The 11,177-nt window shown below is 40.4% G+C and overlaps 1 pseudogene; it reads left to right on the plus strand.

Moving 5' to 3' along the window:
• The first annotated feature begins 9,727 nt into the window (after positions 1-9,727).
• On the plus strand, positions 9,728-10,644 carry LOC123863257 (large ribosomal subunit protein eL6-like; annotated as a pseudogene).
• The last annotated feature ends 533 nt before the right edge of the window (positions 10,645-11,177 follow it).

An 11,177-nucleotide genomic window follows, 5' to 3' on the forward strand; every position in this document is an offset into this window, starting at 1 on the left:
TGTACATGACCAGTAATAGGAAGCTATGACCATGCCCTTCGTGCTTTCTGAGCTGCAGACACCTACGGCTGGAGTTGTGAAGTTGGAGCTGTCTGAATATACATTTTGTTCATTGCTCCCAGGGAGGCCATGCGGAGAAATTTATCAACAGAAACATAAATTCTTCAAGGTCCCTCAAATGTCCCTGTGAGGAATCCTGAGCCTCCTTGGGTCATAAGAATTGCACTTGGACATCTCTGCTCAGCCAAAGTCCTCCTTCAGAATGCAGCAGTAAAAGGTCAGAGGTCACAGAGACCCGGAAATGACAAAGTCACAAAAAAGGCCACAGCCTTCGAAAGAGCTCACAAATATCATATTTGGGGAAATTTGTAGATTCTGTAGGATTATATTACACATCTGTGTAATGATGGAGAATGTCACGCAAGGACGAAATTTTTTAAAGACCTTACTTAGAGTTTATCTACTCAAACCTAAGATTTTAATTAACTACTTTACTTAGAAAAATCTCAGTGAGGGGAATATAGAACAATTTCTCCTGACTCCAAACTCCTAGATTTGTCAATGCCCTTCCTCCTCACACTCCAAAAATACTCCAAAGTCAGTTTTCAGTGGCAAAACCTCAGTCTGTGAATTTAATATTTTTCGGCTGTCTACGCTGCCCTGGGAATTGTTCAAGTCTAACTCCCTTTAGCCATGAAGACTGGGAGAGACTATAATTCTCAGCGCTGCTCATGTTTTCAAGTCACATGTCCTCAGGTTGCTAAAAATTTCTAGCCTGTGAAATATGAAATGAAATGCCAGGATGCTATTTTTGATTGACAACGAAAGCAAGGGAGCGGATTTATATCCATTGGCAAAATCTTAGGATGACAGTGAGAAATTGCTAGTGATGAGACATAAATGTTACCACATAGCATTGACGAAGATTCCACCTTTCCTATTGATCGAGAGGAGACTGCTTCCCTCTGGCCTCCAGTCTCTAATATTACAAAACCAGACATTTAATTTTATTTTTAAATTAATCATAAATGTAATGGTATTGTAAGTGTGATTCAGCAAGGAAGAGTGAAAAGAATCACAAATGGGAAGGAAACGCACACTTTTTTTTTCCAGTCATTTTCCATGTATGTTTTCCTTCCCTTGGAATTCAATTGTTTTAACATAACTTAATTTTAAAAAATACTTCTATGATTGGGAATGCTCAGAAATTTTATACGAATTAATGTTTCAAGTAGAGAAGATATTTCAAAGGATAAAACCTAGTTCAAAAACTATTAATGTGTTTTTTGATCCTCATGTATATTCTAGGACAATAGAATGGATTGCTCTAAAAGATTAAAAAAAAATACTTCATGTATTTTGATATTGGCCAATCTAGTGTCACAGTAGCAGACAATTTAAGACAAGGACACTTAAAAAATAAGGAAGGTACACAAAATGTCAAAGTCTGTACCACATTTATTTACATTGCAATACAGAATTCTGCTCCACTCTTTGATTAATGAAAGTAATGGTCAGACTTAAAAAAAAATACTTAACATATAATATCTAATGTATTTATATTTAGTATATAATATGTATTTATATATTATTGAATAATAGATATTTACATTTAATGCATATTAAATAGTATTTGAGAATATAATTGGAAACCTTTGGAAAGTTCAAAATATATTTCTGTATATATACAGATGGACATTATATGCTGAATTAAATATATATTATATATACATATATCTCAATATAAAATTTATATATGCCTATATCAAGCAAAAAGCTGATGCCTTCTTTGTTTCCAGTTAATTCACTGATTGGTCATTTGTTTTCACAATCCAGTAGATACAAATACAAACAAGACCCTGCACTTAGAAAACCAAGAATCAACCTGCCGTGTCATCTTTTAATTTTAACTCCTCTTTTATTGCCCCTCATTTTCTAAGGGATTAGACTCCTTCTGGACTTCAGTGTTTTTATGTTAGTTTTTTTCCAAGTTTATTTTGTTTTACTCTTTAAGTTCATGCCATTGTTTGCTGACATAGTGAAATGTGATTTACAGAACAATAACCAGCCAACTGGAGAATGTATTAACTGGAAACTGGGAATGCCAGCAGTAAAGAATGTCAGGATCCACTAAAAATAGAAGGTTTCATGCTGGCAGTTTAGTTCACCTTTGTTCGGTATAAAAATCTCTTACTTCAGCTCATCATGAGTTTGTTTTCTGGGGATTTTTTTGTTTTTGTTTTTGTTCTTAAAGCATCGTGGAGGGAACAATTCGATGCGAAAGTTATTTTTTAAGAACTTTTTTTTTTAGCCCATCAAATTTCAGTATACATGGTTAATAACCACTTCAAATTGCTATGCCAGGAGAAACTTTTACCTAACCGCCTGCCAAGGCTCATAAAGCACCTCTGTGTCATTGGCAATTCATTGTCTATTGATGTCATAACTCACACTGATATTTTCTGGCTCTCATTTCTCACTCACATGGATGCTTACTTGCCTTTTTTTTTTAATTTACAAAATTAAGGATTATGCCCCAGCTATACAGTTTTTAATAGATTCTATACACGTTTTCCTAAGTGGATTTTCTCTTTCCCTACAACACACATGCACACATATGCGTGCATGCACGCACATATACACACTTTAAATGGTTGAATATATTCTCCTCGGAATGGAATTTTTTCATTAAATTGAAATACTTTGGGGTACCTGGGTGGCTCAGTGGGTTAAGCATCTGCCTTTGGCTCAGGTCATGATCTCTGGGTCGTGGGATCGAGCCCCACATAGGGCTTCTTGCTCAGTAAGGAGTCTTCTATCCCTTCTCTATCCCTCTTTATCTCCCTCTGTTTCTCCCTCTCTATCCCTCTGCCCTTCCCCACAGCTCATTCTCTCTCTCTCTCTCTCTCAAATAAATAAAATCTTAAAAAAAATAAACCAAAACATTTCATCTCATTTTCATATTGATCTACAGGTCCTTTAAAAAGTCCCTCTTCATGTGACATGATAGTGATCAAACCACTTTATCTCAGAATGCCCAAATTTGTACAAGATCACAGCTAATGAGTTACTGCCCAGCATGATGTCGTGAGGATCCGTTGCCAGAATCAAATCACATGTCGGTTCTTCCCACAGTAGCGCACATCTTCTCTGTTGGTATAGAGTGTTCTGCAGTGGCCAGTACTGTGCAAAGGGAAAGAGCTCAGATCAGGACATCTCTGTCACTTCCCCCTAGATGACTGTGAGGTGTGAAGAAAAGTATATTCACACCTGCCAATTCCGCCAAACGTCAGCGCTCTCATGCTGCACACCAATTAGTTTTACATTCTCTCGAGAAAGGAGAGAGTGTGAAAAGCTGTCTTTTGGCAGGGACAGAACCGTCCTCTACTACCTCAGAGGAAGGGAGCATTCATCTTCACTAGCGGGATGGGGAAAAGTTTGAGGCACAATGGGAAATCATTCCTGTATGGAGAAAAATTTTCTTGAATGTGTCAAGACATTGATAGCTTGGTAAACATGGCAACCCATGTCCAGCTGGGACAAACTCCTCATTCCTCTCAATACCGCTTCCTGAGTCATTTAAAGACCCAAGCAAAGGGTGGGAACTTGGTCAATGAGGGCTGTGCAACCCCAGGCTGGCCAGGTTAAATGCCACAAAGAAATTAGTAATCGTACAAAAATCGGTCCACTTCATATACCTATAGTGGTGCCACGTGGCTTACAGTTCTGACTGAAAAATGTACATTTGGGTCATTTTCCAGAAAGTGGCTAAAATGTTACATAACAATTGTTATTAGTCCAATCTTTTTTTTTTTTAACCATATAGCTTACAATGATAAGCTGTTGAAGTTACTGCCTGCATCTACTTCACAGATCTTGAAGTAACTCAACATAGCCATCTGAATGACTAAACAGCCGTCAAGGAACTGCTTGCAAAATCATTTTCTCTGTCAGAGATCATCTCACTAACCTCCTCAGGAGAACCCAGTTTTTCAGCCGGCTCTGCTACTACTTCTGTCATATTTTTTTAGTCATATGAACTTTTTAAAAAATTTTTTTCTCGTTGTTTCTTTATTAAGGGTCATATTCTTGAAAATTTCAAAAGAAATGTTTTGCTGTCAAGTCAGCACTCAACAGTCCTATAGGTGATGTTGTGATTTTTAGGAAGAAATATATATTTAGACAGTCCCATTTCTGGCACAGATCTCCTAAAACTCTCAGAATTTCCTAAAGGGGTCTTTTTTTTTTTTAAGATTTTATTTATTTGTCAGAGAGAGAGAGAGCGCACACACAAGCAGGGGGAGTGGCAGGCAGAGGGAGAAGGAGGCTCCCTGCTCAGCAGGGAGCCAGATATGGGACTGGATCCCAGGACCCTGGGATCATGACCTGAGCTGAAGGCAGACGCTTAACCAACTGAGCCACCCAGGCGCCCTAAAGGGGTCTTTTTAAAAAAATACTTTTATTAAGTAATCTCTACACCCAACATGGGGTTCGAACTTACAACCCTGAAATCAAGAGTCGCAGGCTCTACTGACTGAGCCAGCCAGGTGCCCCAACTGTGCCCACTGTTATGTCAATGAGGTGACTTTTGGAAAGCACCTGAGGACAAGGGCTGGATGTCAACTGGGAACCAACCCAGTGAATTCAGGGTTGGAATTTGCAATCCCACCCCTCTGACCTCTAGGGAGGGGAGGAGCCTGAAGATTGACTTATTGCCAAAGGACATGATGTAATCAATCATGCCTATGTAATGAGCCTCCATAAAACTCCAAAAGGACAAGGCTGGGAGAACTTCTAGGTTGGTGGACGCATGGAGGCTCAGGGAGAATGGTGGACCTGGAGAAACCATGGATGCTCTATGCCCCTACCCCATACCTTGCTCTATGCATCTCCTCCACCTGGCTGTTTCTGAGTTATATACTTTTATAATAAACTAGTAATCTAGTAAGTAAAATGTTTCTCTGAGTTCTGTGAGCCACTGCAGCAGAATCAAACCCAAGGAGGGAGTCACTGGAGCTTCCAAGCTGTAGCTATTCGGTTAGGACCACAGGTGATAAACTGGACTTTCAGTTGGCATCTGAAGTGGGGAAGGAGGAAGAGTCTTGTAGGACTGAGCCCTCCACCTGTGGAATCTGACACGATCTCAAGGTAGACAGTGTCAGAGTTGAATGAAACTACAGGACACCCAGCTGGTGTGGGAGATTTGCTTGGTGGTTTGGGAAAACCCACATATACATACAACTTGGAATTGGGTACAGAGTTGGAGATGTGCCCTGAGGGGGGAAGAACCTGAGACCTAAAAGTTGTGAGCTGTGAGTGTTTCTGTGTAAGGATGTGAATAGTGAGGATGGATATAAGGGAGAAAAGAAAACATCAGTGGGCATAGAAACAATCTGTGAGGAAGGGCCAATCTTCCCTGCAATTTGTATTTAAAAATAAAAACAAAAAGAAAATCTTGAAAGTCCAAGACATACACAATATAAGCCCACTGGGTCCACACTTGGATGTCATGAAATGTCAAGTTGCTGTCAAGCTCTCTTGATGTTCACTCTCAATTACTCAAGTTGGACCTCAGAAGCAATTCACAGATGACTGCTTCAGCTCCCCAGTGAAACCAGCAGCCATTTCACATAGGCCTGCTGGTGCATTAGATCTGGCAGAATTTTAGGATCCGGGTTGCCAGTCTTTTCCCAGGCTTTGGGACCTTTGCTCTGGGTTGCTGTATTTCGGCCTTCTAGGGAGTCCTGGAATGCTGATTCTCAGATGAGAACAGCCTCTCCCAATCTCTGCCAACCTCTCTCTCACTCATCTAGAGATCTCTACAGTCCCGGGGACTGTGTGTGTGCCCTCATCGCCCAGCTAGCGCAGCTTCCCAAAACATGTGCTTTCTCTACTAACAGCAGGTTTCACCACTTGGAGAAGCTCACCTGCTTTCTCTGTGCTTTTTGGAAATGATGAAATGGCCATTTTAGGTGGGATAAGATGATGGACTCCATGATCTTAATTTCTCTCTCTCTCCTCTTACGGCTTAGATGGTAGTCCAGAGCTCGTTCCCCGGCTGGCTTTGATCCTCCTGTTCATTGTAGGTGTCCAGTTTGAGACATGCAACCTATCCACAGCTCATTTAAAGAGCTTAGGTGATTTACACACGCCAGAACATATCAGTGCTTCCTTTACCAGTCCAAATCTAATTTCGCTCCTAACTGCAGGATGCTAACTCTTGCCACCTGCAATCTCGGCAGAAAAATCTGACATCAAAAACCCTCCCCACACATTCAGGAACGCTGTCATATATAAAGACAGGAGAGCTGTTCTCTCACATCCCTTCAGAAGGGAAGATAGAAGATTTATGGACTTGCAGTGGCATTTTTCCTGACTCCTTGTGACTGTCTGGACAGAAATACGGAAGATTTATTTTCTGATTGGCCCTCATATGTGCAAGCTCAGTCATCTGCAACCCAGCTAATTAGAAAGGTCAGTGGTACCTTTTGAACAAAGCAGAGAAACAGACCCGAGCCAAACTGCAAATGTACATGTTACTGATGACGATGCCTCACTGAAGCAGTGGAAGGACTAAGAATAATGCTCACGCCTGCTGGAGAACCTTTGTGAGACATTTTTTTAAGGCAAAGGAGTGAGTGCTACTTCTTGGAAGGGTCACTGTCAGCAGGCTTTGTGCAAAATTAATAACAGAGCGTGGTTGGTACCATGCTTCATTGTTCCTGTGGAAGGAGATGGCTGCATTATGAATAGAGAACAATTATAAGGATAAGAAAGAAAAGATGAAGTGTGAAATATTCCCAGCTCAATAAGGGACTATAGCTGAGCATACAGAAGCTACAAAATGCCACCTGGCTCTTTCCTCTAGTGCAATAAAGGGCATCATATTTCTTGAGCATCTGGTATGTTCCAGACATTGGACTAAGGTGTTCTATATTATAGAAGTAATATACTATTGTCCTCTTTTTATAGAAGGCAGAGATTCAGAAAAGTTAAATAATGTTCAAGGTCATACAACCAGCAAGGGGAAAAGCTGGGGCCAATGTCTGTCTGAATCCAAAGTTTATGCACCAATTACCACTGCAAAGCAGATGGGCAAAAATGTCTTCGATATCAGATCACTATGTACATCATTGCTACTTCAATTCTACTTTGCTATCAAAATTAAATAAGTATGACTTAATATTACATTAGATTATAATAAAAGCACTAGTACAGTGCATAGCCCATGTTTATTAAATAATGCAACACAGAAATAATATATGAAATTTAAATATATAGTATATAAATACACAGACACAATCTATTTGTCCTTCTATATTATCCAAACAGATATTATCTAAAGAGTTGCATGACATTTTATTCTATTAGATTACATTCCAATGTAAGTATTACAAGCACACTCAGAACCTCAACACATTTATTCATCTGAGACAACTTGATGAAAAAAATGCAACTTCTCCAGAACATATCAGGATTTAAGAACAATAGGAAATTATGCCACCTGTGGAGGTTGGAATATTTTATGAAGCCCTTTGCCACTGATGTGACTGTTATTTTATCTATAATAGGAAGCTCTACTGAAAATAACCCAGCCCATCTGAGCTGCAAGTTCAAAGTTCTACCTTCATTTCCAAGTGATGGGTTTGACAGGTCTCCAAGGATAAGCATCTATCTTAGCTGTGAATAAGAACTAAGAACCTATGCTTGGGAATATGCAGATTCTTGGGGCGCCTGGGTGGCTCAGTCGTTAAGCGTCTGCCTTCGGCTTAGGTCACGATCCCAGCGTCCTGGGATCAAGTCCCGCATCGGGCTCCCTGTTCCGCAGGAGGCCTGCTTCTCCCTCTCCGCACCCCCTACTTGTTGTGTTCCCTCTCTCGCTGTGTCTCTCTCTGTCAAATAAATAAATAAAATCTTAAAAAAAAAAAAAATGCAGATTCTTAGACCTTACCCCATAGAACTTCTGCTCTAATAGGCCTCAGGTAGGGCCCAGGGATCTGTATTTCAGCATATATCAGTTTCTGATACAGGTGGTCTAATGCCTATGGACTGAAGATTACTAGATTGGAGGATCCTTCCCTCTAGATTGGAATGAGTTCCTCAAAGTCTTGCTTAGACTTACAGTAGGGCTGCCATAAGGCTTTCCAACTGAGATTTTCCCCCACTTCTGAAATTGCTGGGGTATTTCTTAAGCTGAACCAAGTCACTATGTGATAAATCCCAAGGACACACCTAGTAGGAGACTGGCCTTTACAAGCTGGACTGTTGAAGTTCTGTTCAGATAAGAAGTTGCTTCCTTTTATTTGCTTTCCTTCCTACTCTAGGCTGTTCTAAAAATAAAGCTGTGAACCAGAAGAATTTGGTCTTTATATCTTATTTCCTATGCCTTCACCACTTCTAACTTCAACATCCAAACCACATGTTGGAAACTAAAGCTTCTTAGCTACTTAGGATCATCCCACCGAAGCAGTCTGGTCCTCCTTACCATGTTCTGGATTTCTATTTCCTCCACCAACACGTATTTCATCCATTCCCCATTTGGTCAGGATCCTAGCATCAGAACAGTGACAAGACTTTCATATGACACATTAAAATGAACTAAAAGACTAATATTTTATTTGGGAGCCAAACTAGAGTGAAGAGAGGCAGATTTCATCATGGGTCTCACACATAACATAAATAAAGTTAGAATAACGGTGTCAGGTGATGTGTAAATGCAAAGACATTCCTTCCTCCACTTTCCTGCTGGAGACAATAAATACCTACTTAATTCAACAGCAATGCACTACCTTTGTTAACAATTCAACAAGGTCACGGAAAGACTCGGCCAACTAACAGGACTTGGAATTCAATATGACAAAACCTGGACTGTAAATATATTTTAATTTCTTAAAGGGAAATTCAGGATAATTTCTTAGAATACAAAATATAATCAAAATCAAAGATAAGGATGTATACAAAAAACTGCTTGGTTAAACATGAGGTTCCATGGCAATATACAAAACCACAGTTCCAAACTGAAGCCAACTACTGTAGCATTAGGACAGACACAACAGCCAAGCAAAATTCTCAAGAGAGAGCAAAGAAGAAAACCAATTCCCCCATAAAGCTCTAAAAAGGAAGCTGAGTTACTATATTTTAGGCCATCTTTGATGACCTCACAGTATCCAGCATAATTAACACTTAAATATATCATGAAATAATGTGGTTTTGGATGAGATAAAGGGTAGGCGGGAAAGATCCCATAATTTGTTTTGTTTTTTTGTTTTTACATCATTAGAATCTTTCAAACTTTGCCTCTGTCCTTGGATCCAGACATATCTAGAAGCTTTTGGCTTCTTAGTAATAAATCATTTAGCCATAACTTTCAAACGTCATGATTATAATTAACACTTAAGCCTTAATAAATACTAATGGGTTACTTTTTTTAGGTTGCATGTTTTTTAACAGGGGCTTTTTATGTACAAGACCTTATAAATTCCAAGGAATGACTCTTAGAGATAGAAACTTTGGGCACTATAATAAAATAGAAGGAAAGATTTCAGGGAGTGAAGTAAGAGGTCTTGTAACCTCTAAAATAATTCTACATTTTCACCTATTGCCCCTAATATATGGGAAAACAAAAACAAAAATTTTGCTTTATTATAGGACTTACCATGTGGCACAATTTCAGGCGGAGAGCGTAAAATAAGGTGGGAGAGCAAAAATATGGTTCATATTGCTTTCCCATCTTGCAAGATGGCGGGCGAAAAAGCTGAGAAGCCGGATACTAAGGAGAAGAAACCTGAAGCTAAGGAGGCTGATGCCGGTGGCAAGGCTAAGAAGGGTGACCCCAAGGCTAAAACACCAAAGAAGGGGAAGCCCCACTGCAGCCGAAACCCTGTCCTTGTCAGAGGAATTGGCAGATACTCCCGATTGGCTATGTATTCCAGAAAGGCCATGTACAAGAGGCAGCTAAATCCAGGGTTGAAAAGAAAAAGAAGGAGAAAGTTCTTGCTACGGTCACAAAACCAGTTGGTGGTGACAAGAATGGTGGTACCTGAGTGGTTAAACTTTGCAAAATGCCTAGGTATTACGCTACTGAAGATGTGCCTCGAAAGCTGTTGAGCCACGGCAAAAACCCTTTCAGTCAGCACGTGCGAAAGCTGCGAGCTAGTATCACTCCAGGGACCATTTTGATCATCCTCACTGGGCGCCGCAGAGGCAAGAGGGTAGTTTTCCTGAAGCAACTGAGCAGTGGCTTGCTACTTGTGACCCGACCTCTGTCCCTCAATCGAGCTCCTCTGCGTAGAACACACCAGACATTCGTCATTGCTACTTCTACCAAAATTGATATCAGCAGTGTGAAAATCCCCAAACATCTCACTGATGCTTACTTCAAGAAGAAGAAACTGTGCAAGCCTAGACACCAGGAGGGTGAGATCTTCGACGCCGAGAAAGAGAAATAACGAGATTACAGAGCAGCGCAAGGTTGATCAGAAAGCTGTGGACTCGCAAATTCTGCCAAAGATCAAAGCAGTTCCTCAGCTTCAGGGCTACCACCGCTCTGTGTTTTCTCTCACAAACGGAGTTTACCCTCACAAATTGGTGTTCTAAATTTCTTACAAAGAACATAATTAAATAACTGATCCATTTAAAAAAAAATATATGGTTCATATTGAAAAAAAATATCCATCAAGAGATAAAACATAATTCCAGCTCAAATGGGCAGAATTCTTAATATCAGAAATACCTTTAAGACGATTCATTTTGCTTTGCCTTGGAAGTCTCTTCTTTGGGTTGAGCTGTAGACTTCTGAGGAGACCTTGGTTGGCTTTGGAGAGAGGGAGAAGAAACACAGGGAGTCCCCTGCAGAACCTCACTTCCAGAAGAAGTGAGCTCCTGGGAAGTTGGTATGTCAGGCTCGAATATCTTCTAGATGTGGGCACAGAGCGGGGACTCCAAATGGACACAATGAGAGTAATAATGGTCCTGGCTGCCACTGACTCTTTCCTCACAGCAAACCACTGCCCTTGCTTCTGTGCATGTCATGCCTAAGGTGTCGCTCTGCACTTCTCTTAGCCTCTGCTTTCACACGTGTGCAGTGGTCGTAATAATGCATATCTCGAAGGCCGTGGTGAAGCTGAAATGAGACTGCCAGTAACAACATGTGAGAAATGCACAAGCACCCCACAATT

This window comes from Mirounga angustirostris, unplaced genomic scaffold (genome assembly GCF_029215605.1).
Source record: "Mirounga angustirostris isolate CCGP_5_RB_7025 unplaced genomic scaffold, mMirAng1.0.hap1 SCAF_1, whole genome shotgun sequence".
NCBI lineage: Eukaryota > Metazoa > Chordata > Mammalia > Carnivora > Phocidae > Mirounga > Mirounga angustirostris.